This window comes from Octodon degus, unplaced genomic scaffold (genome assembly GCF_000260255.1).
Source record: "Octodon degus isolate 3935 unplaced genomic scaffold, OctDeg1.0 scaffold00266, whole genome shotgun sequence".
NCBI classification, from domain to species: Eukaryota; Metazoa; Chordata; class Mammalia; order Rodentia; family Octodontidae; genus Octodon; species Octodon degus.
Window position 1 is genome coordinate 677,401 of NW_004524842.1, and position 15,449 is coordinate 692,849.

General features: G+C 39.7%; 1 pseudogene; it reads left to right on the forward strand.

The window, feature by feature from the left end:
* The first annotated feature begins 6,106 nt into the window (after window positions 1-6,106).
* LOC101563386 lies at window positions 6,107-7,088 on the forward strand (annotated as a pseudogene).
* The last annotated feature ends 8,361 nt before the right edge of the window (window positions 7,089-15,449 follow it).

Genomic DNA, 15,449 nt, shown 5'->3' on the forward strand with positions numbered 1-15,449 from the left:
CCTGGGAAGGTTAATTTTGACTTGGGGGGCATTGCAAGGCCACTAAAAGGGCACCTCTGTTTTCATCTCTAGGCAAGAGCTGTACACACTGCCAACCCCTGAAGTTTCACCTTCTTCCAAGAATGCTGCACCCTCCTGACCTGCGCTTGAAATCTCTGTTAAAACCTGTGTTTTAATTTCCGTTTTACATAGGGTTACAAACAATCATTTCATCTTGTAATCAGCTCTTGGTTTCAGAGACAGTCCTCTTATTTATGAATTTGGTGAGACAGCTGACAAAGATCCGAAGGCCTCACATTACCCTGCAGCGCACTAGATGATGGGGAAGATAGTGCCCAAGAAGGACACGGGGCCCGCCATCGAGAAGGATGGAAGATTTGATCCTTCTGACTTCCTGTCTTTCAGCAATCATTCTGGATGCTGTATAAAACTTAAATTCTTGCTATACTGTAGCCTTTCTGTTCAGGAATAAGACAGTGCCCCACTTGGAGGAAACAAACTCCTGATCTAGTGGGAGACATGCACATATTTCTTAAGAAAGACATTTACTCATATCTGCAAAAAGCAGGCAACCATAGACCAGGACCTTGCTTGTTGTTAACAATTCAATTTGCTGAATAATATCTTACTTGCTAGTTTCTATTTTTACAAAGGGAGATGATCCAATTATTAAGTATTGTACAGTTTAATTTGATTTGCATAACCATTTGCACTGCTGCAGCATTCTGGACATGGCCAATGTTGGCTTGCAGACAATACAGACCTATACTGGAGTCTTCTCCCCCAACCCAGAATTCTTTGCCTTGACTGCAGTTTTTATGGCACATGATATGTCCCCATTAACTTTTATTAGATCCATAATTTTTTTATGAACATTGAGTAATAACTGTTTTCAGTGGCATCATTCTTCCGAGGAGTCCCCGATTAGTAGCCCATGATAACAGTTGCTAAATTGAAGTTTCTTCTGCCAGCATTTCACCCGCAGTAAATCCAACCATTCTACCTCATCTTGCTTAAAAAGCCATGAAATTTCCAGACATTATCAGAAAGATGACCACAGTCAAAGTGCTCTAAATAGAGATGGAAATTGAGCTCTGGTCTATTTGAATCAAGATGTTTCACAGCCATAGGGGGTGAGGGGAACTCTCAACCCCAAGTGAAAACTCTCTTGTTTATGGGATTTTTCCTGCTAGGGAGTTACTGATCGATCCACTGCTCTAGATGCGAACTGTGTCTGAAAGAATGAAAAGGACTTTAGTTTCTCCATATTTTTTAATTAATGCATATTAGTTATACAGATTAAGGGTTTAATTTTGGCAGATTCATATATGCATGTAGTCTACTTTAATCAATTTAACCCCCAATAATTCTCTTAATCCCACCAGTTTCACATTATTTTGTCTCAATGCATATATTTCATCATCTCCATCCTCCAATTAGTCCTTCATTAGTCCAAAAAGTGGACTCTTCTAGTACTAGTAGCATTGTTCTTTTTCTTCTAGCAATAGTAGCCAAGTTTCTTCCTTTAGGTTAAGAGTAAAATGAGAGTCTGGTTGGCACCTGCACAGGGCCAAGTGGGGAGATATATGGAGCTGGCTGGAACTAGAGTTGCATTGTCTGGGTCTCTTCCCTTGAGTTTCAAATCAAGCTTCTCCTCTTTGAAAGGGCAATAGCTTTCATGTACCTCATATTAGCTCCTTTTAATTCAATTTTATGGCCAACTTTTAATAGTTCTCATGTTGTGGCCAGTCAAGACACTTCGATTTATTAGGATTTGGTTAGGCTACAAGTGGCAGAGAACTCAAGCTTTGTGTCATTTAGAAGAAATACAGAAATATGGAATTCAGCGCCCACTGGGCAAGTCAGAAAGCAGCCAGGGGCCTTCATTATATCTGCCTGTTCTGACATTCTCAGCATGTGGTTTTCAATTTATGATTAAATATGCCTGCCTGAGGTCCAGCCATGTCCACATTCTAGCAGAACAAAGGAAGAAGGGTAGAAGACAGTGCCTCCTTCCTAATGACACTCTTAAGTTAACAGACTTCCACTTAAATCCAGGTGGCTGGAGTTTAGCTGTATGGTCACATATATATGCAAGGGAGAGTGGAAAATAGTGTTTTAGGCAGCTTGTACTGATCTAAAATTTGGAGGTTCTGTTACTAACAATGGCAAAATACATAGTAGAGGATGTCTAATAGGTTTTAACCACAGATGTTCTCTTTCTTTCTTTTTTTTTTTTGATACAGGGTCTTGCTATGCAGCTCAAACTTGTAGTGATCCTCCTGCCTCAGACTACTCAGTGTTGGGATTGTGCACCACCATGCCTGGTTCTGGGGCCAGTGTAGTGTGAGTTCCAGGGCCAGAATGGCATGATGGCATTGGAGATCAAACTCATTACCTTGTGCTTGCTGGGAAGGCTCTTATGCTGCTGAGCTATCTCTCCAGCCCATTTTTTTTCCCAAAGTATTTAGTACAGGGTCTACAGAGTCTTGCTACATAGATCAGACTTGTAGTAATCCTTCTGTTTTCATCCTCACAACTGCTGGGATTACAGACACATGCCACCACGCCCAGTCTCAGTTGCTGTCTCAGTGTGGCCCAGGGACAGGGCCAGCACAGCATGCAGGGAATCGAAACTTCATCCCTGTGTCTTGCCTAAGCAGGTACTTTAGTCTGCTGAGCTATATGGCCAGCCCAAAGCTCAATATTTAAACTCAACAGACCTAGTGATGAAAAGAAGATAATTATTTTGCTATATAGGTAGCTGATAACTTTAGAAATACTGGGTTACCAAGAGCTTTGAACAGTCGTCCATCTATCTACCCATCTGTCTGTCCATCTATCCATCTGGTCTTTTCACCCAATCTGTCAACACATTCCTCAAGTATCTACTGTATGGCAGACACCATACTTATAGCTGAGGAAATGGAGTTGAATGTATTAGTTTTCATAATCAAGAAACTCATGATCTGGTGGAAGATAATGATACGTAATTAATAACTTCAAGTGTGTTATGGTTTGTGTCTAGTTGCCCCCCAAAGCCTCACGCAGTTGTAGAGTTTGTGATTAATTCCTGATACAGTGGTAAGATTGTGGGTGTGAGTGCTATACCCAGCCTGGGGCAGATAGCCTGAACGCAATGTAAGGGACACCGACTTGCTCTCTGTAGCCATTGTTGCCACTGCCCCTGCCATTTTGCTCTTGTGTGTTGCTGTTTTCCACTGCTATGAGCTGTTACCCTCTGCCATGTGTCACTTTGCCTTGGAGCTAGCTGAGTATGGACTGAAACCTCCACAAACTGTGAGCTAAACAAACATTTTCTTCCTTAATTTCGGGTGTTGGGTATTTTGTCCCAAATATGAGAGAAAAATAACCGAGACAAAGTGATAAATGCTATACTACAAATAACCATTTATTTATTTTCCCTTCAACAGAGTCTTACTGAATATCTACTGGGTAATAGGTCTTCTTCTGGACACTGAATGTACCGAAGTGCAAAGCCAAGCTTTTTTCCCAGAAAAATAAAAATGCAGAGTGATGAAAGGGTTCAGTGGAGATGTGGGTAGGTAGAATGGAAATAAACAGGAAAGTACAAGTCTGCCTGGAGGAGTCAGAAAATTCTTCCCATAGAAGAACAGAACTTTTCTAGTGCCACCTTTGATCTGGGGTCATTAACCACCGAGGGAATTGGTATCTTTTCTTTCATGCTCTCATATGATTTAATATGTCATAGGTGGCTGAAATTTGCCAAAAGTATGTGCTGGAAACTTGAATAATCCTTCCTGTTACTCGATCGGGTACACAAAGTATTCGCTTGATAACATTTCTTGTGTGAGCAGGTAATAGAATATATTATGATTTTTCTTGGTTTTAAGGAGAGTTTTGATGGCAGTATTTTGAAACAAGATTGGTCTAGAGGGCCTGACAAATGCATTTCCACCATAGCAAGAAACCAAACTAAAAGTGATTGTGTCTCAAATGAAACGAGGAGTCAGACAAAATACATCCTATCAGTGGAATGAAATTAGATATCTGTCAAAATGCAGTTGTCTCCTCAATAACCATCCATGTTTTATGTTTTGGTATAAACAGACATTCATCAGTTTATCACAACAACTGTCAGAGACACGGCAACTTGAAAGAATTTTAAAGATCCTTCCAGAGCAATATCCTAAGAAGACTTTTAGAGGTTTTCTTGCTTCTTATTTTCTTTTGATCTCTTCTTGCCCCCTTCAAGAGCCCACAGTTTATTATTAAAGAGAAGCAAAACATCTATTTAAAATCAATTCAATAATGCTACCGTCCAAAGTATTAATTTCTGCCTGCAGTCAGCTCCTTGCCAAAGAATTCTGTTAGCTTTCTCAGCCTTCACATCTCCGGTGACGTAGGAAGGGAATGTACCGGCTTTGTGGCCACCCTGAGGCATAAGCCCTAGGTGTAAGCTCTGTCTGGATCCATAGTTCTCTGACTGCTGAAAAATATGACCTTGGTGCAGGCCAAACAAGGGGAACTGGCCTAGAGGCTAACCATACACTTTCCCTCTCATTCTGGGCCTTTGATGTTGCTAGTTTATCCAGACAATGGATTACCAATACCAAAGTTAGTTCAGAGGAAGCAAGCCTGGGGGCTGGCAAGACCGTGTACCTTGGCAGTGGACATTTTAGCTTGTTTCTTGGAAGGGGTCTGAATGCTAAAACAATTACTATCTTGTCAAACATTCTGTTCAGTGAAGAAAATTAATATGATAACTTTATAGACAAAATGCACATTTTGACCAAAGCCCAACACTATGAATTTAAACAAACCTTGGAATTAATGCTGTGATTAGCATTAGTATCTGCCAAGAACATAAATTCATTATAAGTGAAATCGTTTAAGAGTCATGCCAACCAAAGCTCCCCTGGAGGAAGGAAGAATGATGAGGAATTTCAATCAGGCTTTCAGGTTGGGCACAGTGTAGTTCTTGAGGCCCTGTGGATCATCCGCCTCCTCTCATGGTCCCTCGTCCCTTGGGCATTCAATCCCCTAAGCCACTGTTACTTTGTGTTCTAAATGGCTTTTCTTAGACTCAACAGAGGAAGGAAGGAGGGATAAATGCAGGCCAGGTAGAGGATAGCCAAGAAAATCAGGTATAGAATCTCTGTGTTCAGCTTCTAGACATAGGTCTCAGAGGCAGAAAAGGAGAGACAAATGGGCTAGACAAGAAATAGATCGAAGGACCCATAGCTTGAACTGCCAACCTAGCACTCTCTGGACACTTGATCAAATTCTTCATCTTGAAGTTGCCACGTGTGCCTGCCCTCCCCTCTAGCACACCTGCTCCGATTAATGAAAGCAAAGTTCCCAGCACGACAGATCTTGGCTCTTTGATCTCTTAGCTCACTTCAAAAACTTCCCTCTTGTTTTTAGGGTCCCAATCCTAGAAAATTATTTTATGGTAATTGATACTATTCACTGGAGTATCATAATTTTTTTTTTTACAAGTATCTGGATTTTCCATAAGACAACACAGATTGTTAAGGAAAGAAGTTGATCTTTTTGTCTTGTGTAACCCAAGTCCTCAGTACAATGACTTCTAAGTTTTGACCTTATCATTTTCATTATAATGGAATAAGTGTACTTGTGTACTTTGTTAGGTGTCAAACACAGCCTTTCCGTAATAGCAGTCAAATTGAGAGCTGCTGATGTCATGGTTTGATTAGTAGTTTGCTTTTGATTTCAGTGGCTTGGAAAAGTTATTTATATTTTTCTTTGTTTCTTTTTTTTCATTTTATGTAATTAGTACAGGGTTTCACTATGCAGCTCAGACTCATAGTGATACTCCTGTTTTCAGCCTCCCTCTGGGATTACAAGTGTGCGTCACCACACATGAACTCTGTCACTGGCTCAGCCCTCCCCCAAAGCAGGACTGGCACAGTATGTGGGACCAGGGATCAAACCCTGGTCCCTGCACTTGCCCAAGCAGGTGCTTAGTCCACTGAGCTGTCTCATGGGCTTGCATTTAACATTATTTAAAGTGCTCAGGTTCTGGAGCTGCCACCACCAAGTCCAGATCTGAGAAGCATGCACCCTGACGCCTGCCCCACGTGCATTCCCAGTTCCTTTCAGTTCTGAGTCCAAGATGGCCAGTCTCAAGGATCAGTGGATTGTGAATCTCCTTAGGGAGGAAGAGCTGCCCCAGAATAAGATCACAGTTGTTGGGGTTGGTGCTGTTGGCATGGCCTGTGCCATCAGTATCTTTATGAAGGACCTGGCAGATGAACTTGCTCTTGTTGATGTCGTGGAAGACAAATTGAAGGGAGAGATGATGGATCTCCAACACGGCAAGTTTTTCCTTTGAACACCAGAAATTTTCCCTGGCAAAGACTATAACATAGCTGCAAACTCCAAGCTGGTTATTGTCACCACTGGAGCATGTTAGCAAGAGGAGAGAGCTGTCTTAATTTGGTGCAGCATAATGTGAACAGCTTCATGTTCATCATTCCTAATGTTGTAAAGTACAGTCCCAACTGCAAGTTGCTTGTTGTGTCCAACCCAGTGGATATCTTGACCCATGTGGCTGGGAAGATAAGCGGCTTTCCCAAGAACTGTGCTATTGGCAGTGGTTGCAACCTGGATTCAGCCCAGCTCTACAACCTGACGGGAGAAAGGCTGGGCATGCACCCACTGAGCTGCCACGGCTGGATCCTCAGGGAGCATGGAGACTCCAGCGTCCCTGTATGGAGTGGTGTGAATGTTGCTGGTATCACCCTGAAGAATCTGCACCCTGAGTTAGGAACTGATGGGGATAAGGAGCATTGGAAAGAGGTTCACAACCAGGTCATTGACAGTGCTTATGAAGTGATCAAACTTACACATCTGGGGCTATTGGACTATTGGTGGCAGACTTGGCAGAAAGTATAATGAAAAATCTTAGGAGGGTGCATCCAATTTCTACCATGACTAAGGGGCCCTATGGAATCAAGGATGATGTCTTCCTTAGTGTCCCTTGTGTTGTGAAGGTGACTGTGACTCCTGAGGAAGAAGAGGCACGTTTGAAGAAGAGTGTGGATACTCTATGGTCGATCCAGAAAGAGCTGCAGTTTTAAGAGCTTCCATTGTCACTACATCACTGTCTAGGTTACAGGAGGATTTAGTTGGAGTTGTTCCAATTGTCCTTTTTATCTGATGTATACTATTAAGATGGCCTGGGGAAAACATCAGTTTCAGAAAGTTAGAAGTAGAAATGGTCCACAAAACCCCACAGGTCTGTCCTGATGTTGGGTGCTGCTGCACTCATAGTCCTGGTTAGTATGAAGTAGCCCAGCATCTGAGACACCTCACTGAGTAGGCTCCTTACTCTTCAGGCAGATGTGTGTTCCTCTGTTACACAGCTTCACCCACCAAGCCTTGTCTGACCTTTCTTCAGTTGGTCACAGCCTGGGATCCAGTGTACAAATCCAGCATTGCATATCTTGTGTATAAATGTTTTAAAGGACTTTATTTTGTGATATATATATATATATATATATATATATATATATATATATATATATTATATTGCTGTATAATGTAAAAAGAAGAGATCTACCTGTGAACAGTACAACCCAGTGTCACACCAACTACAATACCAAATAAACCTTGAACAGTGAAAAACAAGTGCTTAGAAACACACACACACACACACACACATACACATGGCTTAAAAATCCAGCAGACCACTCCTGGACCATGGAGGGAGCCTGGAATGTCTCAGGAAAAGCATTCGTAGTTTTGTTGTGGGTTAGAGAAGAGACACATTAGCCAAGTCGTATTGAGTGTCTGTGGTTGGAATAATCAACACAAAATAAAACTGACAGCAACTAAAACAACTCATGGCATGCTGGTCGGGATCCACATGGTACAAATTAGCTACGCAAAGCTGGATCCACAAAAACTAGGCTTGCTCCAAGGAACGGCGAAGGAAGCTTCCTGGTGGCAGAAATAATAACTAGTCTTCTGATACGGCTAACACTTGACTAATGAAGCCAATTTTGTTAAAAAAGTGATTTGGAAAATAATTCTGATAATTTCGTTAAAAGAAAATAGATGTGGAAGGTGGTATAATAGTGGCAGTATATAAAACTGAGGGCTTGCATCAATAAAATACTTAATTTTAACATTTTTATCTCATTCTTTAACTTTTTTCTTCTATTTGTTGTTTCTTCCCACATTTTTTATGAGTACATACTGGTTATACAAATTGATGGGCTTGATTTTGGCAGATTTGTATATAATGTACCTTAATCATCCCCTAATTAATTCCCTCCCTTATTCTCCTCTTCTTAAAAAATTACTTTTGAATAGGTAATGGAAATAGTACAAAGACACGAGGTCACACTCTACTGTCCACTTCGGACCCTATTTCAATTCCCAAAGGGTTGTCTCTCCAAAGATAGTTATGACCAGTGTTTTTCAAACATTTTTGTCTATATCCCAGGGCAACACATACATTTCCAATCACAATTCACTGTGCAATTATATAACTGTGGCAAAATTTTCATGAAACAATGCTTACCTCTAATGAAAAATACTGTGAAATTGATATTGAATTTTCAATCAATATTTCAATAAAACAGGACAATTTCAAAAGAAAGCACAAACATTAATGAGTATTTGTGCAATCCATTAAATTGACTTTGTAACTACTAATAGGTTGCCACCTAATTTGAAAATGCCAATGTACTGTAAATACAGATATATATTTATATTTTATGTTTTTGAGAAAGATAAATTATAACACATTATAGTACTTTACTACATCTTTCCTTTTGTACTTAACATGTTGGAAATTATCCTATATTAGTACACATAGGTATAACTTATTTTTCTTAATTGTTATATTCCATTTTATGTATATGTCAGAATTTATAGTTTCCTATTGGTGTGTGTTTGATTTTTTCTTTTGCTACATAATTAATGTAATTAATGGACTTCTCTGTATGTACTATTTATAATTATTTATAGTTTTAGAAGTGGAATTTAAAATCTTGATAGCTATTGCCAAATTGTCATACAAAAAGGTTGAACTGTTTGGGACTTCCAGGAATAGAGCAGAGGAGTGTGTATTTATTTCCCTAGTTAAAGCATTACCAAACTTACTACTCTATGCCAAACCAGTAGGAAAAGAATTTGTTTATAATTTTAATCTACATTTCTTTAAATATGAGCAAAACCAATATATTTTTTAAATGTTTCCTTTATTTCTTTCTTTCTTATTTTTTTTTTTTTTATGGTCAGCTCAGCCCACCCTGGGGGCGGGGCTGGCATGGCATGTGGTGCTGGGGATCGAACCGTGGTCCCTGTATGCTTGCCTAAGCTTGCCTAAGCAGGTGTTTTAGACCACTGAGCTATCTTGCCAACCCAAAACAAATATTTTTTCATGTGGTCAAAAGTCAGTTGCATTTTTCCTTGTAATGTTTTTCACTATTTTTTAACTTTTAACTTTTTCCAATTGATTTGTTTAGAACTCTTTGTAATAGAAACGAATTCCTGGGCCAGCTTGATAGCTCAGTAGATTAATGCGCCTGCTTAGGCAGACACAGGGGCTAGGGGTTTGATCCCAGGTCTGATGTTCTGGCCCTGCCCCTAGGACATGCTGAGCCAGCAATTGAGATGGGATGTGGTGTTATGCGCCTTTAATCCCAGCTCTTGGGAGGCTGAAAACCGAATCACTACAAGTCTGATCTGTGTAGTGAGACCCTGTAGATTGTGTACTTTAAAAACCCTTTAAAACAAAGAAATGAATTCCCCTTTATATTTCTAGAAATATTGTTCCTTCTTTATTGCTTGCTTTTAACTTTGTCATAGGATGTTTAAAATTTTACATTGTTAGATTTTTCTTAATGACTTCTGGATTTAGTGTTATGCTTCAAGAAGTCCCTGCTATTGGTATCAATCAAGTTAAATTTGTAGATTAATGCAAGAAAATAGACATTGTAATAAGAAGTCTCTGCCCAAAATGAGGAACTGTCTTTCTGCTTATTTTTTTTTAGATGATTACTTAGCTTGCTTCATTTGATCTTGAACAATGCTTGTTAAGCTTTTTCCAGGCTTTTTCTTTTGAATTATAATTCTAAATGATCTTTTTTCTCCATTATATTTTTTGCTAGGCAGTTGTTTCTACAAAAGCTATTGACTTTTGTATAATAATTTTTTTATAATCTTATGGCTTAGTTTTTCCTGATATTTATAAATATAATATTGAGGGATGGGGAGACAGCTCAGTAACATAAGCACCTGTCTGGCAAGTGCGAGGTCCTGAGTTCAATTCCCAGAATGAAAAAATAAAAAGTAAATATAATATTGAAAAAAGTAATGATCCCTCCCCTGCACATTTTTAATCTTCTTTTTTATTTTTTGCAAGACTATGTAAAATATGTTAGATGAACCCATTTAAAAGGTCATTGAAGATTTCTAAAAAACAGTATCAATCTTATGTCAGGTTATGTACGTATTTTTTTGTGTGTGTAAAATACAAGGAAGAAGTGATATAAAATCAATGAAAAATGGAACTAGACTTTTTAAAGTTTCTTATACTAGGAGAAAATATCACACCATGTCATATAAGTAGATTATAAGTCAAAGATACAGTATAAATCTTAAAAGAAAAATTAAGATTAAACAATTTTCAGAAAATTAATTAAATCTTAATTAATTAAAAATTAAATATTTCAAAACAACATTCCAAAATTGAAATTAAATCATGAGTCCAACTAAGAGGCCAAAATGTTGTATATCATATGTATGAATCTGTGATCAATTCAGAGTACTCACATAGTATTTGAATAGCTTAGTATATGTAAAAATATCAACTAAGAAAAGAATTTTATGGTAGCAAAGATTTACTAAGGATAAAACATAACATAAATACTGGAGTGGCAAATATATGACCAGTACTTCTAACAGTTTGGGGATAAGACATTGCACAAAGTTGTAGTATGTGGTTGACGTGGACAGTGTCCATGACGCTTACTGGTGGCCAGGTGTCACTCGTGGGACTGAGCTACTTCTATTTCCTTGATATCCACCCTGTAGACCCAGACAGAATCATGACCCACAGGGTGCTGGAGAAGTGCATTTGTAGAGTATGCTGATGGGAATATTTTGCTGCTGTATACAAAAAAAATAATTGAAAGACTGCTGTTATATACCTCTTTTTTTCCTGTGTTTAATTGTTTGCTCTATTTGGTGGGTTCTTCCTATTCTCATTCATGGAGTTGTGGTCATTTTGATCCTTCTCTAGAATCTTTTAAATAGTATGTATAGGCTAGGCTTTTTTCTGCAGTACCAGGGATTGAACTCAGGACTCTGCATTTGCCAGGCAGGTGCTAATTCTACTGAGCTATCTCCCCGGCCCTAAACATTGAGAAGGATTTTTTTTTTGGCTCAGGCTGCCTTAAGGGCAGGTCTGGTAAGGCAGGTGGAGGTGGGGATTGAACCTGAGTATCCTGTGCCTGATTGCATTTGCAGGCGCTTAAACAACTGAGCTAACTGGCAGACTCCCCCCTCCCGTCCCTGACTTGGCTTTGTCATCATGAAATTCTTTAGTTGTTCTTTGTCATGGAAGTATTTCACTTCTTCATTATACTTGAAAGAGTTTTGCAGGGCGTATCAGTCTGATTTAGAATGTTTTTTTCTTGTAAGACTTGTAGTACTGTGCTACATGCTCTTCTTGACTTAATGGTCTGTGAAGAGAAAACTGCCATTATTCTGATGGGTTTTCCTTTAAATATGATGCTTCTTTTCTCTAGCAGATTTTAGTATACTCTTCCTGTGCTGAATTTCTGGGATCTTGATTATTATATGTCTGGGTGTGGTTTTAATTGGGTTGATGTTATTTAGAGTTCTATATGCTTTGGTTACCTGAATGTCATATTGTTTCCCCATATTTGGGAAGTTTTCTGCTATTACTTCTGTCCATATTCTTTTTATATAACTTGTATTGACTCCTTTCTCATTGGTGCCTATTAGTCTTAATTTGTTCACCTTTACATTATCTTGCAGATGTTAAATTATTTTTTCCTGCATCCCAGTTGTTTTTAAGAGATCTTTTCTTACCTTTTCACTAGTCACAACTAGTTTCAAGGTCTGAAAGTCTATTTTCACTTTCATTGAAATGCTTTTGCTAGTTTGTAATTAAGGGTCTAATTTCCTATATAGTACTTTGAATCTGCTTCATGCCTTCTATTTCTTTCCTATATTGCTCATTCAAGGATTCCATCATTTTTCTATTCTCCTCTATTTTTTTTTATCAGTATCCTCTTTAGAGGTACTTAGTACTTCTTTCATTATAGTTATCATTTCTTTTTTTACTTCAGAAATTATTTCTGATATGATTTCCTCTATACCTTTCTGCAGGTGTTTCTTTACTTCAGAGACTATTATTTCATAGATTGCAGGAGTGTGATTTCCAGTTTCTTCTATGCTATTGTTTCCTGCATTTGTTCTGGTTGGGCTTGGGGCCTGAGAATGCATTCTGCTCCTTCTCTTTTTCATTTTGTTTAGCACTGTCTTCTGTTCTTTGGTGTAGAGATTAGATAGAGTTATTATTTTAGCCCAGGTCTGGATCTGCCAAATTTAAACTCATCCAGGTGGGTATGGTTTGGGTCTAGCTTCTGTGCTCCACTTTTTCCTGCTGTATCCCTTGGAGGTGAACCCAATGTGTCACAGTTGCAAGATGTTCTGCTCCTGGATCAGCTGGGTGGCTCTTATCTCTAGCCTCTCTGCAGAGAGTTCTGCTACAGGGTTTCACACAGGATCTGTTGGAGGAAGTTCCACTCACATGCCAAGCATGGGCTTTGGCTTGAATGAAGAGCCTATGAGCTCTGGGTGGTCTCACTCACTCTAGGCCTGGGCTCTGGGTCAGAGGAGGATCTGACGGGCCCTGGGCAGTTGTCTTCTGTTTTTTATAGTTGCTGAGAGGCTTTTATCTTGTTACTGGGACAAAATACCTGACACCCAAAATTAAGGAAGGAAGGGTTTATTTAGTTCACAGTTTGTGGCGGTTACAGTCCATATTCAGCTGGCTGCAAGGTGGAGTGGCACATGGCAGAGGGCAGAAGTTCATGGCAGTGGAAAACAGCAACACAGCAAGAGCAAAAAGGCAGGTGCTGTGGCAGCAGCGGCAGAGGCAGGGAGCAAGTCTCTGTCCCTTATATTGCATTCAGGCTCTCTGCCCCAGGGTGGGTGTAGCACTCACACCCATAATCCCAGCATTGGGTCACGAATTAATCACAACCTCTAGAAGTCTGCCCCAGTGACTACATGAAGCTTTCAGGGGACACCCAGATGCAAACCATAACAGAGGCACAAAAACTGTAGGGTTGGGCCAAGGACGCAGCTCAGCATAAGTGCTGAGGACACCAGGTTAAGAATAACTAAGATATTTTGGGGCTTTACGGATGTATCATCATATGAATATGTGCCAAGTCAACAGATCGCCAAATCTGCCTGGTAAGCGCAGGGTCGCAAGCTCAATCCCTGGCACAAAAGAGGGAGGGAGAGTCTTATTAAGAGGTATTTTTCATGTTGTATTTGGATGGTCAGGCCCCCATCACTGAACCCAAGTCCACTCATTTGCAACCACTTGGAGAGCACCCAGTGAATAGAGAAGTTGAAGAGGCAGCTGGGGTAAACCAGTAAGACGAATCAGATCATGGGCTAGTGTCCTGAAAAACCATTTTCTCTACAAAGGCTCGACACAGTGAGTATCAAGCTCCTTCCATCTTTAGTCAAGGGAAGAAGAAAGGGGAAGTTAGCCAAGGAAATGATCAATGCCTGTGGTCTCCTGGACAGCTCTCTGATGTTCTAGAACAGGATGCTGCAAAGCCTGGCATTTGGAGATCTGTTGACTTGGCACATAGTCATAGGATGCATTCATGGATCCCCCAAATATCTTAGTTACTCTTATCATGGTATCTGTCAGGGATGAGAATGAGATTAGGGAGGTTTCGGCTAAATCAGCCAGTTGCTCCTAGTGTTGGACAAACATAATCTAAGTGGCCAACGAGTTGCATCCTTATTGTAGCAGAAGCATTTTCTAGGAAAGGATCACAGGTCTGTGGCCTGTAGCAAAGCTAGTAGACTAATAACATGCCATTCAGCTGTAGGATCCTCCAAATTAGTGATTTTTAAAGTTAGATTAAAATCATGTAACAAAAAGCAAGTGAAGCTGGAAGGTTTAGTTTCTTTCCTTTGGTTTCAAATCTCCAGTAATAGATGGTAGAGAGAAGGACTTGTAGGCAGGGTCTCTGTCTCCAAACTCCTGGTTTCACATCCCAGCTCATCACTTATAAGCACTGTGACCTTAGACAAATTACTTAACACTTCTGTGATTCAGTTTCCTCATCTCTAAAATAATAAGATCCACTTCATAAAGACTAAAGAAGAAGGCTACGTAAGAACACTTAGCACTCTTGTAGGCATATGGAATATTGGTAAGCATTAAAAATGTTGGTCAACATTTTCATTAGAGCTAACAGTCATTGATAAGTCTAGCAGAGTTTAACTACAGCCATTTAGAATGTATTTACTAGATTTTTATACTAAGTCAATCCCCAAACTTTTCAGCATTTACCTTAATCAAAACTAGTTCTCCATTAAAGAATCTGATAAGTTTGATACATTTACTTACACTAATGCAGATTTGTCTTTAAGGGTATCTCCATAGAAGCCAGTTACCATTAGAGGGCTTAATGCCCACTTTTTAATTCAGCATCTATTAGTTGTTAAGTACAATAACACAGTGATAAGTAAGACCTTTTCCTCTTTTTGAGGACATATGTTCCAACTCATGAAATAGATGATTATGCAAATAGAGAATATTTGATTTTTGGCATCTCCACTCATCTGGGCAGTGGTGGAGAGCCACCTCAGCCAGCCACCAGCTTCTCTGCGACTATGAAAGGCACTAAGTTTATCTGGGGGACTCACTCTAAAGTAAGAGCTGAGGCCTGAGAAGGAATCACAGAGAGAACATAAACAATTTTAAGAGTCTAACTCGAGACTGGCTATCATTGGTTGAGTTATTGTTATGGACATAACACTTTAGATTTTAGCATGACCTCCTTTAATTCTGTCATAGCTCTCAGAAGGATGCAGAATAGGCTTCATTCAACAGGTAAGAGACAGAAGCCCAGTGAGCTGGAATCCTTGCCTAAGCCTACCTGGGTCATAAATTGCAGAGATTGGAACTGCTGATTTTTTTTAATCTGCCTGCTTGTTATGGGTTGTGTATCGGTGTCCCCCCAAAGCCTCATGCAGTCTTGGGGTGGCTTCTGGAGTTTGTGATTGATTATTGTGGGTGTGGATGTTGCACCTGCCCTGGGGCAGGTAATTTGCATTCCAATGTAAGGAGGAAAAAGAACTTAGCTGTTTGAGCTGTTGCTACCACTTCTTTTGGCTCTCTCTTGCTCTTTGCTGCCGCCATG